This window comes from Ctenopharyngodon idella, chromosome 5 (genome assembly GCF_019924925.1).
Source record: "Ctenopharyngodon idella isolate HZGC_01 chromosome 5, HZGC01, whole genome shotgun sequence".
Classification (NCBI taxonomy): Eukaryota; Metazoa; Chordata; class Actinopteri; order Cypriniformes; family Xenocyprididae; genus Ctenopharyngodon; species Ctenopharyngodon idella.
Genome location: NC_067224.1, coordinates 2,358,510 through 2,371,216, shown reverse-complemented (window position 1 = coordinate 2,371,216; position 12,707 = coordinate 2,358,510). Strand labels below are relative to the sequence as shown.

The 12,707-nt window shown below is 38.7% G+C and overlaps 1 long non-coding RNA gene across 1 annotated transcript in view; it reads left to right on the top strand.

The window, feature by feature from the left end:
* The window catches only part of LOC127513413 (uncharacterized), a 44,916-nt gene extending 32,972 nt beyond the window's left edge, over positions 1-11,944 (top strand). Inside the window, exon 3 of the long non-coding RNA XR_007930401.1 lies at positions 10,857-11,944. This is a non-coding gene — a long non-coding RNA (uncharacterized LOC127513413). The remainder of the gene's footprint in view (positions 1-10,856) is intronic.
* The last annotated feature ends 763 nt before the right edge of the window (positions 11,945-12,707 follow it).

Sequence of the window (12,707 nt, the reverse complement as noted above, 5' to 3'; positions counted from 1 at the left end):
TAATGCATGCGTGACTCTTTATTTGGGAATATTTCTGTCCTCTGGGATGACCAAATAAATCATCATTCTAGAACATACACCGATCAGGCATAACATTATGATCACTGACAGGTGAAGTGAATAACACTGATTATCTCTTCATCACGGCACCTGTTAGTGGGTGGGATATATTAGGCAGCAAGTGAACATTTTGTCCTCAAAGTTGATGTGTTAGAAGCAGGAAAAATGGGCAAGCATAAGGATTTGAGCGAGTTTGACAAGAGCCAAATTGTGATGGCTAGAAGACTGGGTCAGAACATCTCCAAAACTGCAGCTCTTGTGGGGTGTTCCTGGTCTGCAGTGGTCAGTATCTATCAAAAGTGCTCCAAGGAAGGAACAGTGGTGAACCGGCGACAGGGTCATGGGCGGCCGAGATTCATTGATGCTCGTGGGGAGCGAAGGCTGGCCCGTGTGGTCCAATCCAACAGACGAGCTACTGTAGCTCAAATTGCTCAAGAAGTTAATGCTGGTTCTGATAGAAAGGTGTCAGAACACACAGTGCATCACAGTTTGTTGCGTATGGAGCTGCATAGCTGCAGACCAGTCAGGGTGCCCATGCTGACCCCTGTCCACCGCCGAAAGAGCCAACAGTGGACACGTGAGCATCAGAACTGGACCACAGAGTAATGGAAGAAGGTGGCCTGGTCTGATGAATCACATTTTCTTTTACATCACGTGGATGGCCGGGTGTGTGTGCGTCTCTTACCTGGGGAACACATGGCACCAGGATGCACTATGGGAAGAAGGCAAGCCGGCGGAGGCAGTGTGATGCTTTGGGCAATGTTCTGCTGGGAAACCTTGGGTCCTGCCGTCCATGTGGATGTTACTTTGACACGTACCACCTACCTAAGCATTGTAGCAGACCATGTACACCCTTTCATGGAAACGGTATTCCCTGGTGGCTGTGGCCTCTTTCAGCAGGATAATGCTCCTGCCACAAAGCAAAAATGGTTCAGGAATGGTTTGAGGAGCACAACAACGAGTTTGAGGTGTTGACTTGGCCTCCAAATTCCCCAGATCTCAATCCAATCGAGCATCTGTGGGATGTGCTGAACAAACAAGTCCGATCCATGGAGGCTCCACCTCACAACTTACAGGACTTAAAGGATCTGCTGCTAACATCTTGGTGCAGATACCACAGCACACCTTCAGGGGTCTAGTGGAGTCCATGCCTCGACGGGCTATTCTGGCAGCAAAAGGTGGACCAACACAATATTAGGAAGGTGGTCATAATGTTATGCCATAATATTATAATTTTTTCGTCTTTGAAATTTTAAATGTTCTGCTCACACCTTTTAATTTCCCCTACTATAATAGATTTATAAAATACATTAAAATCAGGGGAATTCTACTTTGGACTTTTTCTTAAGAACTAGGAACATTAGACCTAAAAAAACACTCAAAGTTTGATCAAGGCCATTATCTTTATACATCTTTATATTGATCAAGACATTGAATCAAGATGGCGACAGCAGCGTGGCAGCGTTTCGCTCAATCGAACAGAGATCTATCAATTGAAGTAAAAGAGGCTACCAGCATTCATATTTTTTTATTTTTTTTTAAAAAGCAGGTCAAGATATATCTTTATAAAGCTGCTTATCAACATAACAATATGGTGTGAAGTTGTGTGTAAGTCAGTTTAATGTTTTATTTTATCTTCTGATTCTTTTATCGTTGTTTTATTTATTTTATATTGATATTGAGGTCAAACTACATGCTTTATTTTACATTCTGAACCCTTTATAGTTGCTTTCGAATATTTTTATATTGATATTGTGTGATTGTATTAATTGATTTTATGCTTGTGAAGCACTTTGAGTTGCATTTTATGTATGAAAAATGCTATACAAATAAATGTTTATGATTATTATTATTATCTCTATTTCAGGATATGTCATAAAATAGATGTTTTAATTTTCATTCTTAAGTAGTTAGTAGTGCTATAATTGAAGGATCTAACAAATACACTATCTCAGGTGTGTGTGTGTGCGTTTTTGTGATTTATGAGGACACAAATTTGTATAATGACATGGGTATTACACTGGTATTATGATGTAAACATAAAATATGAGGTTTTCAGAGAACATTCAAAAGTAACATTCCCATACTGTTTGCATAATGATAAAATGAAATGTTCCCTTAACGTTCATATAACCAAAAAGAAATACTTTTTTTTTTTTTTTTTTCAGAGAACATTCAGAAATAACGTTTTCATAACTTAAAGATCTTAGAGCATTTTTTGTTAGCTTGGGAGCTTCTTTTACAGCTGAAACTGAATTTGTTTCATAACAGATGAATTTTGCAACATTACCACTGCTATTTTCCTGTTTATTACCGTGAAGCTGCTTTGAAACAATCTGTATTGTACAAAGCACTAGATAAAAAACATGACTTGACTATGTATAAACCCAGCGGAGGATCATCACCCCCTGTCCAGTTAAAACACTGGAACTGAGGTCAAGATGACCCACAGAACGTTGGATTGCTCTCACTGGGCTGCCACGCACTTGGCCTCTAACGATAATGATGTAATAGCATTGACATCGACATCTCTGCGATTGGCTCTCGTAACTCAGCCCGGCTCTTTGAAATGAAATGTGTGGCCTGCTGAATTAAAATGGCAGAGACGTCTCGTGTTTCCTGCAGCTCAACCCTCTGAATCAATTTGCTTCTCAGCTATCAATCCATATCCTGACTGCTGGCTTACTTCAGTAAATAATCTCAGCGCGGGCTGAAGGGAGCTGCACATCTCTCTCCTACTAAGAGCCAACTTTTCTGAGCTTGTTTTATCCAATTAATGTTCATTGCATTACTATGAACGGGGTGAGCCTCTCTTTTTATCATCGACCTGTTGATAAGAATAACTTTCCTGTTTGCCTCCACCTTGCCGAGATCGTATCATGTGACTCATGAGCAAAACACTGACAGAAGAGGACTTCGCCCTCGTCTGGAGCCGAGCGAATCGCAAGTGTAATTACGATCCCACCTCTGAGCGAATCTTCCGAGGACTTTCACTCGGCACTTCTGGCTTTGGCACAAGTGCCGAAGAGGGTCACTGTTTAATAATGAACAGGTCGAGCCCTGTTGTAACGGATACATGCACCTGCTTTGTGCATCAGTCAATTACCTAATTAGAACTCTCCCTCAGGGGAAAGCTAATACTCGCTCATAGAAGCGGCTGGGCTCCTCTCCATGTGAACGGATGAAGCCGGTGGCTCCGCAGACAAATGGCTACCTGTGTCACGAACACCGCCAAAGATGCCATGTCGCCTGCCTGGATCAGGTGCCGGCCGCTCATGGGAAATCCGGCAAAGGGTTATGACAAACCCAAGTCAGGGAATCGCCTTCCAACTGTGCCTTGGGAAAACGGATGATGACGGAGGAAGGCCCGTGTCCTGAAAGCTTCTTACCTGGAAGACAGATGCTCATGTTCTGGTTAATTGAAGTTGCCCGCACAAAGGTGCGTCTCAAGTTTCTAAACTCTCATCTACTGGGTCTCGGGTCAGACTTTCTTCACAGAACGTACCTGGGATCGGATATCAGCGGATCTGCTCGGAGGTTCCCAGGCAAGGACACTTAAAGCAATCATAGAGAGCTCAGCTGTGATTAAGCTGCTCACTTTTCCTCTCTCGGGACGGAAGAAGGAGCGGGGCTGGGATGATCTCTCCTTGAAAGTCTTCATCTCCATCCCTCTCCATCCCACACGCCTCCGCCCGCCGAAGCCCTCGTTTCGCGTCACTGAAAAAATCAATCGCAGCTTATCGATAATGACCTGCCGTAAATCAGAGGCAAAGACAGATGAAAAATACAAAGTGAACAAGAAATTGAATAGCAGGTCAAGGTTTGCATGTTCCTAAAAATCAATTTTCACACATTAGAACTATTAGGTTATTGAGATTTAGATGATAAATCACTAGGAGCAGGCTTACGAGAAACGTCTTGCCTTTCCAGCTCACGTCAGCTCATAGAGTCCAGGGAAGGCCTCAAGGAAGTGCCGAGGATGGAGAAGACGTTTGCCCACACCCTACCGTGGCTCGGTTAGACCGACGTGAGAGCTGAAAGTGCTCTCCCAGAGTTGGAGCTGCTAATAAACTTAATGCAGTAATCTGAAGGAGAGCTATTAATGAGTCTGCTCTCCAACTGACATCTCAGACACCCTAATGTTGGAGAAGCGTCTCCCCGACTGTGGCTTAATCCATCACAGCCCACGCTAACCTGATTACGGCCTGACACTTTACTTTTTTCTGTGCACTCTGGTGCCGGCCCGGGAAAACAGAGGGCAGTCGAGCGTGCTATCGAGACGGCACGGCTTTACAGTGGAAACAGAGGTTCTCCCATTTTGGCTCGCCAGCTTTGAAGTTCTCCTGCTTCTTCAGTCCATTTCACATGAAAAATGAGGTCAAAGGGTATATTACGCCGAGCAATCAATGTGCTCCTGAGCTTTGGCCGACTTTGCCTGAAACACAGTCTCAATTAACAAAAATTTGCTCCAAGAACCTTTTGCTAATGTTCCCATTAAGTTATTTTTGAAAAAAAAAACAGTTTTTAAGTGTATTTTTTCTTGGTTATGCAAATATTAAGGGAACATTCTATTTTGCAAACATTATGGGAATGTTACTTTTCAATGTTCTCTGAAAGTTCTGAAACAAGTAGTAACATTTAAAAAATCGTCCAACTAAAACATTTCAGAAAGAAAAAAAAAACACTTAATGAACGATGTATAAGTAATGTTTTTGTGCTAAAGTGTTGAGAACATTATTAAATACCAGATAACATTGAATGAATGTTCTGGAACATTACAAGAAGAACATTTATAACTTTGAGAGAACTTTGCTAGAATGTTCCCTGTTAGTTGTGGTGTTTCTTTTTTTTTATTTAAAGGAGACATAACACACACCTCATGCCAATCTCATGTTAAAGAGTTAGTTCACCCAAAAATGAAAATTATCCCATAATTTACTCACCCTCAAGCCATCCTAGGTGTATATGACTACCTTCTTTCAGACGAACACAATCAGAGATATATTTAAAAATATCCTTAGTACTCCAAGGTTTATAATGGTTGTGAATGGGGGGGGGGCGCGCATTTTGAAGTAAAAAACAATGCATCCATCTACAAAAAAAAAGTAATCCATACGGCTCCAGGTGGTTAATAAAGGCCTTCTGAAGCAAAGCGATGTGTTTTAGTAAGAAAAATATCATATTTAAAACTTTATAAATTCAAATAACTAGCTTCTGGCAGATGACCGTACGCAAAATGCGCAAGTTGATTTGCGCCAAATGAGTAATCCTCTGACGCGATGTATGACGAGGATGTAGGAGTATCATAAGCTTAGACGCCTCTCGCGGTTCAAACAAATAGGGCTGTGCAACAAATTTAAGCTCCTCTTCTCTTATATTGAAATCCTCCGAAATTTCTCTTTAAAAATGATCATTTTAGACTTATAATCTGTGACCGGTGATTTGTTTTGCGGTCTCTATTTTTATTTGAATTTATAAAGTTTTAAGTATGGATATTTTTCTTACAAAATCGCATTGCTTCATTCAGAAGTCCTTTATTAACCCCCTGGAGTCTTATGGATTACTTTTTTTATGGATGGATGCATTATTGTTGGCTTCAGTTTTATTTGACTTGACTCATGATTTTTGTCGCTGGGACCGCTCCATCTTTCAGTTTCAAATGATCTGCAAATCCAGTGTCGAACTGGGCCTTGTTTATAAAACTTTCATCAACGAAATGCCGGGAACAAATAAAAACACTTGCACAACTCCTTTGTTCCCCCTGGAAAAACAAACTGCATCCACTGTTTCCTTAACGCTGGGTTCTTTGAGAAGCTGAAGGTTATCTTTCCCTCACAACCAAAAACACACTTCTTTGGTGACATTGTTTATTTTGTGGTCTAAAAACAAAATGACAAATCTTTCTCGAGCAAATCCAGTGCAGCGCTGCTGGTGACTTCCGTAACCTGAATGAAGCACATTAATGGGCGTGCTTTTGCCCTGGTTAATGTGTGCGCACGCTTTTCTGGGAGAAATGCCCATACAAGGAAATCCGCCCTTTATGACATCATAAAGGGTCATACTCAAAAAAAACGTTCCGAAAATTATACAAACCCTGAAGGAGATTCTGTATTTGGCACAGAAATACTCCGTCAGACATCCAACTCGTTTTTTGAATCTTTGGTCATGTTTAGCATGAGAATCCAACTCTTTAACAGCATAAATAAGTCAGAATGTATGAAATGGCATTAGACATCCCCTTTAAAGATCTCTATGGTGTATCTGTCAGAGATGCTGTGATTATGGCATGGCAGCACACCAACTGAGCAAATCCCTGTGGCATAGGTCCAGCCAAACGGACTTGCACAAGAATCCCTCTCGTTGCATTTTTCATGAGAGAGAACAGGCCTTCCGCATGCAGTATTCATGACGGGCTCTTGCGTCCACCGAACAAAGCTTGACATATCACTGGATATGCCACAGTGACACAACTATAGCTGTCAGTGTGGTAAAGGTGGGTGATGACCTGTTAACCCTGCACATGCATGTGGCTCCATTTTCTTTCTCTCTTACGACAATTATAGATGCTGGTTCAGCCGCACAGGAATCTCTCCATGAGATTGTCAATATCTGTTTGAAGATCTCTAAATCAGATGGTGCCTCCCTGCTGCAAATGAACTTTAATGGACACATTCGATAGGGTTCAATACTGATGATTGCATGTCTTCTTAAAGGATTAGCTCACTTTAAAATGAAAATTACCCCAAGATTTACTCACCCTCAAGCCATCCTAGGTGTATATGACTTTCTTCTCTCTGATGAACACAATCAGAGTTATATTAATAAATATCCTGATGCATCCAAGCTTTATAATTGCATCAGTTGCACTTTTTTCGTAAGTTGAATATGGAAGGCAGTATGGTGAAAGCTAGATATTATACTTTATAACTATCCATTAATAATGGATATTTTTCTTACACACATGCATCGCTTCGCTTCAGAAGGCCTTTATTAACCCTCCGGAGCCTTGTGGAGTACATTTATGATGGATGGATGCACTTTCTTGACCTTAAAACTTGTTGACCCTGTTTACTGCCAATATAAAGCTCGGATGCGTCAGGATATTTATTAATATAACTCCAATTGTGTTCATCAGAAAGAAGAAAGTCATATACACCTAGGATAGCTTGAGGGTGAGTAAAGCTTGGAGTAATTTTCATTTTAAAGTGAACTAATCCTTTAAAGATTGTGTATCAAAACTGATTCATATCATAACTTACTAAACCGTATCAAGTTGGTAAGACCCTGAGTTAGAAATACTTCGAAATAACGTTAAATAATAACTTAACTGGAACAGTCTTAGAATATATTGTTGTTTGCTGGGGAGTCAGCAGCATACTCGACCCCAGGAAAAGGAATAGGTCATTCTTTCTCATTTTCGATGAACAGTATCATAAAGTGATCATGTAGTATCATGTAATATCGCAAAAGACTACAAACACACAAAGCCTTTGAGATTAAAATGCCTCAAATATTTGATCACGACCCCTGGCTAAAATTGCTTGAGGCAGAAAATGTAAATCCATTTAAACGTCCAAAGTCATTGTCCTGCCAAAGTGTAGCTGCAAAGAGTGGATGGCCGACTAAAACAGGTGTGTGTGTGTGTGTGTGTGTGTTTTGTCCAGAAGAGCACAGATTACTCATGCATCGGTGTACCGTGTCTTCCTAAAGGGATTTGGGATGTTCTAGTTCAGCGGAGTGAATCTGGTTAGGGCAGATCTGTTGACATGACCTTCTGTGCCTCTCTGAGGGTCCGTGTCCCGTCAGCGTTGGGTATCACACACACAGAACAGATCAGACTCTGAGAATGGAAACGCGCTGCGCTCTCAAGCGCTATAAGTGCCAGGGAGTCGTCTTACAAGAAACACTTATTGCGTTTAGTATTGAGCATGATGTTATGAAAAATTCATAGTGGGATTGTGCTGTTTGCATTGTCCTGAGAGTGAGTGAGTGTGTGTGTCTGAAAGTGAGAAATCTGGAAAAGATAAGGCCGGATACTGTCGGAGACAGTTCAGTAAATACACATAACGGTATATCACGGCCAGTTTCTCCTGTGCCGTTCTCGATGAATCAATGCTCGCTTCCAGGCAGCTGTATTGGGAATCGTTACGGAGCAGAACTCGTGCCGATTCTCTCCTGCTCCTTAAACGTATTGACTGTAGTATTGGCAAAGCAATAGTATTAAAATACAGCCAAAAGTGCAGCAACAATACAGCAGAAAGCCAAGCACGCTGACCGCAACAACATGCCATAATATTTATGTCCATTGGAAGCCGGCTGAATCACGTCGAGCTCTACCTCTCCTTCAGACCGCTGCTTTATAGCTCGAACTTTCATGCAAATTTCTATGTTGTTGGTCTGAAATTTTAATGGGGAAACAGCAAACAGGCCTCTTCTCCTGCTGTGTCTTAAATGCTCTATATGTATATTATATTGTACGTGTATGAAAGCACATGATCATGGGTGAGCAGCAATCATGGGTGTTGATTTGATGGACATCTGATGGATTTATTACTGGAATTTAGTACAAACCAGTTTTGGGTAAATAAGTTTGGGCAAATAAAAGATTTTTCACAGGTTTCCTGAATTTGTCTGCTTTAATATTCCTGAAAAAATGTTTAAAGATGTTTAGAATGACACACACACACACACACACACACACACACACACACTTCAACTTTAAAAGTCATGCTCTGACTTTCTTAAGACCTTATGTCATGATGACCTTCCTCTCTTTCTACTTCTCTGCTTTTAAATGATGGAAAGTGAGCAGCCAGAATTACAAAATACTAAGAGGCTGATCATCAGGACAGTAAAAAACAAATGTACACGATCTCATTTATTCAACGGCTACCTAATAAATAAACCACATTAGCACAAAAACATTATTTATGGGCCATTCTAAGAAATGGTGCAAACCGCTGTCCCACAACCATAAAACACATTTAAAAAGCATTTAAGTGTTCAAATTTGAGATGTTTACTAAGATCCTTCAATTATCTATCTAATCCCACAATAATATTTAAAATATCAATAAGCTTAATATAAAATCATCATTTATTGGGTACTTTCAATTGGGAGATAGTTGTCCTGAACCATGACTCCTAAATTTCAACTAATGAAAATATTAAAATAATTTTATGTTTTTAAAAATATCTTTTTGATTTTTATATTTTCTTTGTAAATCATGAAACTTTATGTAAAAAAATGTGTCCTGCATTTTCATGTCACTACTGAAACAGTGTGTGTTTTAGTCCATTGGCTGAGACTGATTTTAACACACTTCTACATTTTTGATTAGGAAATATTCCTGTGTCCCTCTCTCTCATAGCCCATCTCTCATAGTAGATAAGGTCCATCATTTTGAGTTAAATGTGTTCAAAATCTGAAAATCTGTGTGTAACTTAAGGAACGTCACTACCCAACACATTTTTTCTGCAATTAAGCAAACTTTTTTGGGTGTTATTCCATAAAATTTAGTTTTTATGCGTGTACAACTGTTCTGAACTGTGCTAGCTAACCATGTGCTGATTATCATCTTTGAGCGGCTCAAAAGTATCTAAAATTGTCACTACCGAAACGTGGTGAAGTTTCGGTTGTGACATTATTGTTTTGGTAGTGACAAAAGGGAACACATAATCCTTTATTTGGGGAAAATAAACAATTTTAATACAGTTATGCAAATCATTAGTATTTTAATATGTTTTATTAGTGTTTTAGTATGCAAGTTAAAATCCTGTAATGTGATGTGGTCACTACCAACACATTACTGTCACTACCGAAAATGTGCAGTCACGACCAAAACATGGGATGTTTTGTCAAAAATAAAGTATATTGAATTATCAACTAAGATGTTTTTATGGTGTTTGGTTCAATGTCTATTCAAACTAATGAATCCTTCACTTTGAAATCAGTATGATAAACTTTATGCCTTTTACAAAGAAAGACTGGATTCAAAATACAACAAATCTCATAAATTACACTTGAAATATTGTAAAAATTTTAATTGTTATTGATTTACCTGTGAAAACTTTTTAATAAAATAGCAAAAAATATATATTTACAAGGTAAATGTAAACAAAATCTTAATAGGTCAATGTAACCCTTCTTATTAAATTATTTATTTATTGTGTTTCGGTAGTGACAAATTTGGGATGAGGAAAAATATTTCTAGTAATTGTGAAGTTATTTCTCATATTGTATTTTCAGAAAGTTTTAGAATGTTTACCTTGGATATTATACAATTTGCATACATACAAATTTTGTGTGAAAAAAAGACATTTTTTCAAGATGTTTCCAACTTTTCAAGAAAACAGAAACTTTCAGAAATAACGTTTTCATAACATAATGGGAATGATAGTGAAATGTTCTTAAAATATTGTACCTTGTTCTCAACTTGTGTAATACTTTTAATTTATATCAAATCTCTATTCAATGTATGTTTTGCAAATAAAAGTGTGTGAATCATGTTGCATTTCTGCTGGATCTGCTACATTAATCCTGTTTGATCACTTAAAGTCTATCATTATTTTTCTGACTGAACTATGATTTTAACACATAAATTATTATTTTTTATTTAATTTTATTTTAAACATCATAAGTGGACGAAAAAATGAAAATGTAAATGTTGTAAGAGTGTGGAAGAGATTTCATGAGTCTTTCTGCAGAGCTGCAGCTTCAGGCCTCCGTCCAAATGCACTGGTGCCTTTAAATAATTAACTCTGCTTAATTTCTGCTGCCCTATTTGTTTACCTCAGGCACATTCAATATTGAACACGCAGCAGGACGCTGGTTTCTGCAGTCGCGCTGATGTTAGAGATGAGTGCTGTGAGCGAGACCTTCGCTCTCCAGAGAGACACACTTCAGCCTCACAGCTCTTATCCGAGACGCGCTGGACGCAGCGCCGACTGCTCACTCCCCAAACACCTGAAATGCCACGCCGCATCTTATGGAATGTTCTGGAGAAAACAGGAATAGCAGATGGCTTGTGAAACATGATGGAATGAAAATAAATATCACGCTTCGATGCCGATGAAGTTAATACACTTGACGTCCTGCTGCTTTTACGTGAAGATGAATATGACAACACAAACTAATCAAAAGTCATTTTTTGCTTAAAAGACTTCAATCTGAATAAAATCACAGAGATCATACTGTCTTAACACAATCACATAATAGAGTTACCAGATTAACATTTTACACAAGAACAAAACGTCATGGAATAACATATAACATGACTTTACTGAATAATTCATGCAAGTTCTTTAACAAACTTCACATTTCTGACTTTTAAAGTCAACATGAAACTGCATTTTGCTTCTGTATTATTATGCATTGCTGAATGAAACAGTAAAAACAAATACGTAGAATGGGACTTGATTTTATCATGGTGAATTTATTGGATGTTGAAAAGTATGACAGGAGATTGAAAAATAAGAAGGAGTGACGACAAGAAGGTCATTTTAGAGGAGGGGTCAGCAACATTTTGAAATGTTTTCTCCTTCACATTAAATTTAGCATGAAAGGGAAGGTGCGGTAGCCTTTTCTTCCCTTTTGTGCAGTATACATGAGTGAAACGGCTTCTGGAATAAGAACAAATTTGGGGGCGGGGCTTGATTTTGTTCGTGGTGAATTGATTGGATTGTGGTGGTTTGCTACTGGTGGATCTCATGTGAGTGACAGGTTGCCCCGCCCTCGTCATCAGAGAAGAGATGTCGCTGAGAGAGGGAGGGGAAGTTATTCTGATTCAAGATTATGAGACACATGAATTTAAAACAATAACCGATAAATCATTTCAAATAAACACTGCAATATTCTATTAAAAAAATTTGAATTGTCCATTTTGTTTTCACAGATGACACAACATGCCCCCCTAATTGTATGGTCCTTCAGCAAAATTACGATTGAGAGCAAAATCCATATTTCTGTGCAGAACGACAAGGCTTACAGCGTGTTTTTGCAGCGTTGAGCAATGTAGCCAATCACAAACATATCTGTTGATTTCTTGAACCCAATGACCAATCAGAGGTGTTTAAGTTAACACTGAACAAAAGCTCTGGCGTTTTGAGCGGTCTGCATGCTGGCAAATATCCCCTTATTATAACAAACAACTATGTAAATAAGAGATTCATTGTGCAGCCAGTTTCATTTATTGTTACAGAACTTCTTGAGATTGTGATGAAATAAGATGAGTGAGATTTTTTTTTTGTGATTATAAAGGGAGCGCCCTTTGATCGCTTTCTGTCATGCCAAATCCTGCGTAACGTTACGTAATCTGTTAAAATTACCTGCTTTGTGAATGTAGATGCTTTATTAACTGATATAATTTATCAACTGTGTTTATGTTGGGATATTTAGGTTGTGCAGTGGAAAGAAACTTAAAAACTATTTCAAGGAAATCTATTTAAATGTGTTTTTTAGGCTATATTTGGCTAATTAGGCTATATTTGGGTCGTTGACGAATAAGGTTTTTAAAAGTTTAAAAAAAAACATAATGGAGATATAATTAATTTTGAGGTTAATTATATCTCAAGTGTTAACAATGAGATTGTGTTTTTTATAATCAATTAACTCTGCATTTGTCTTTTTTTTTTTATAAGATGGACAAA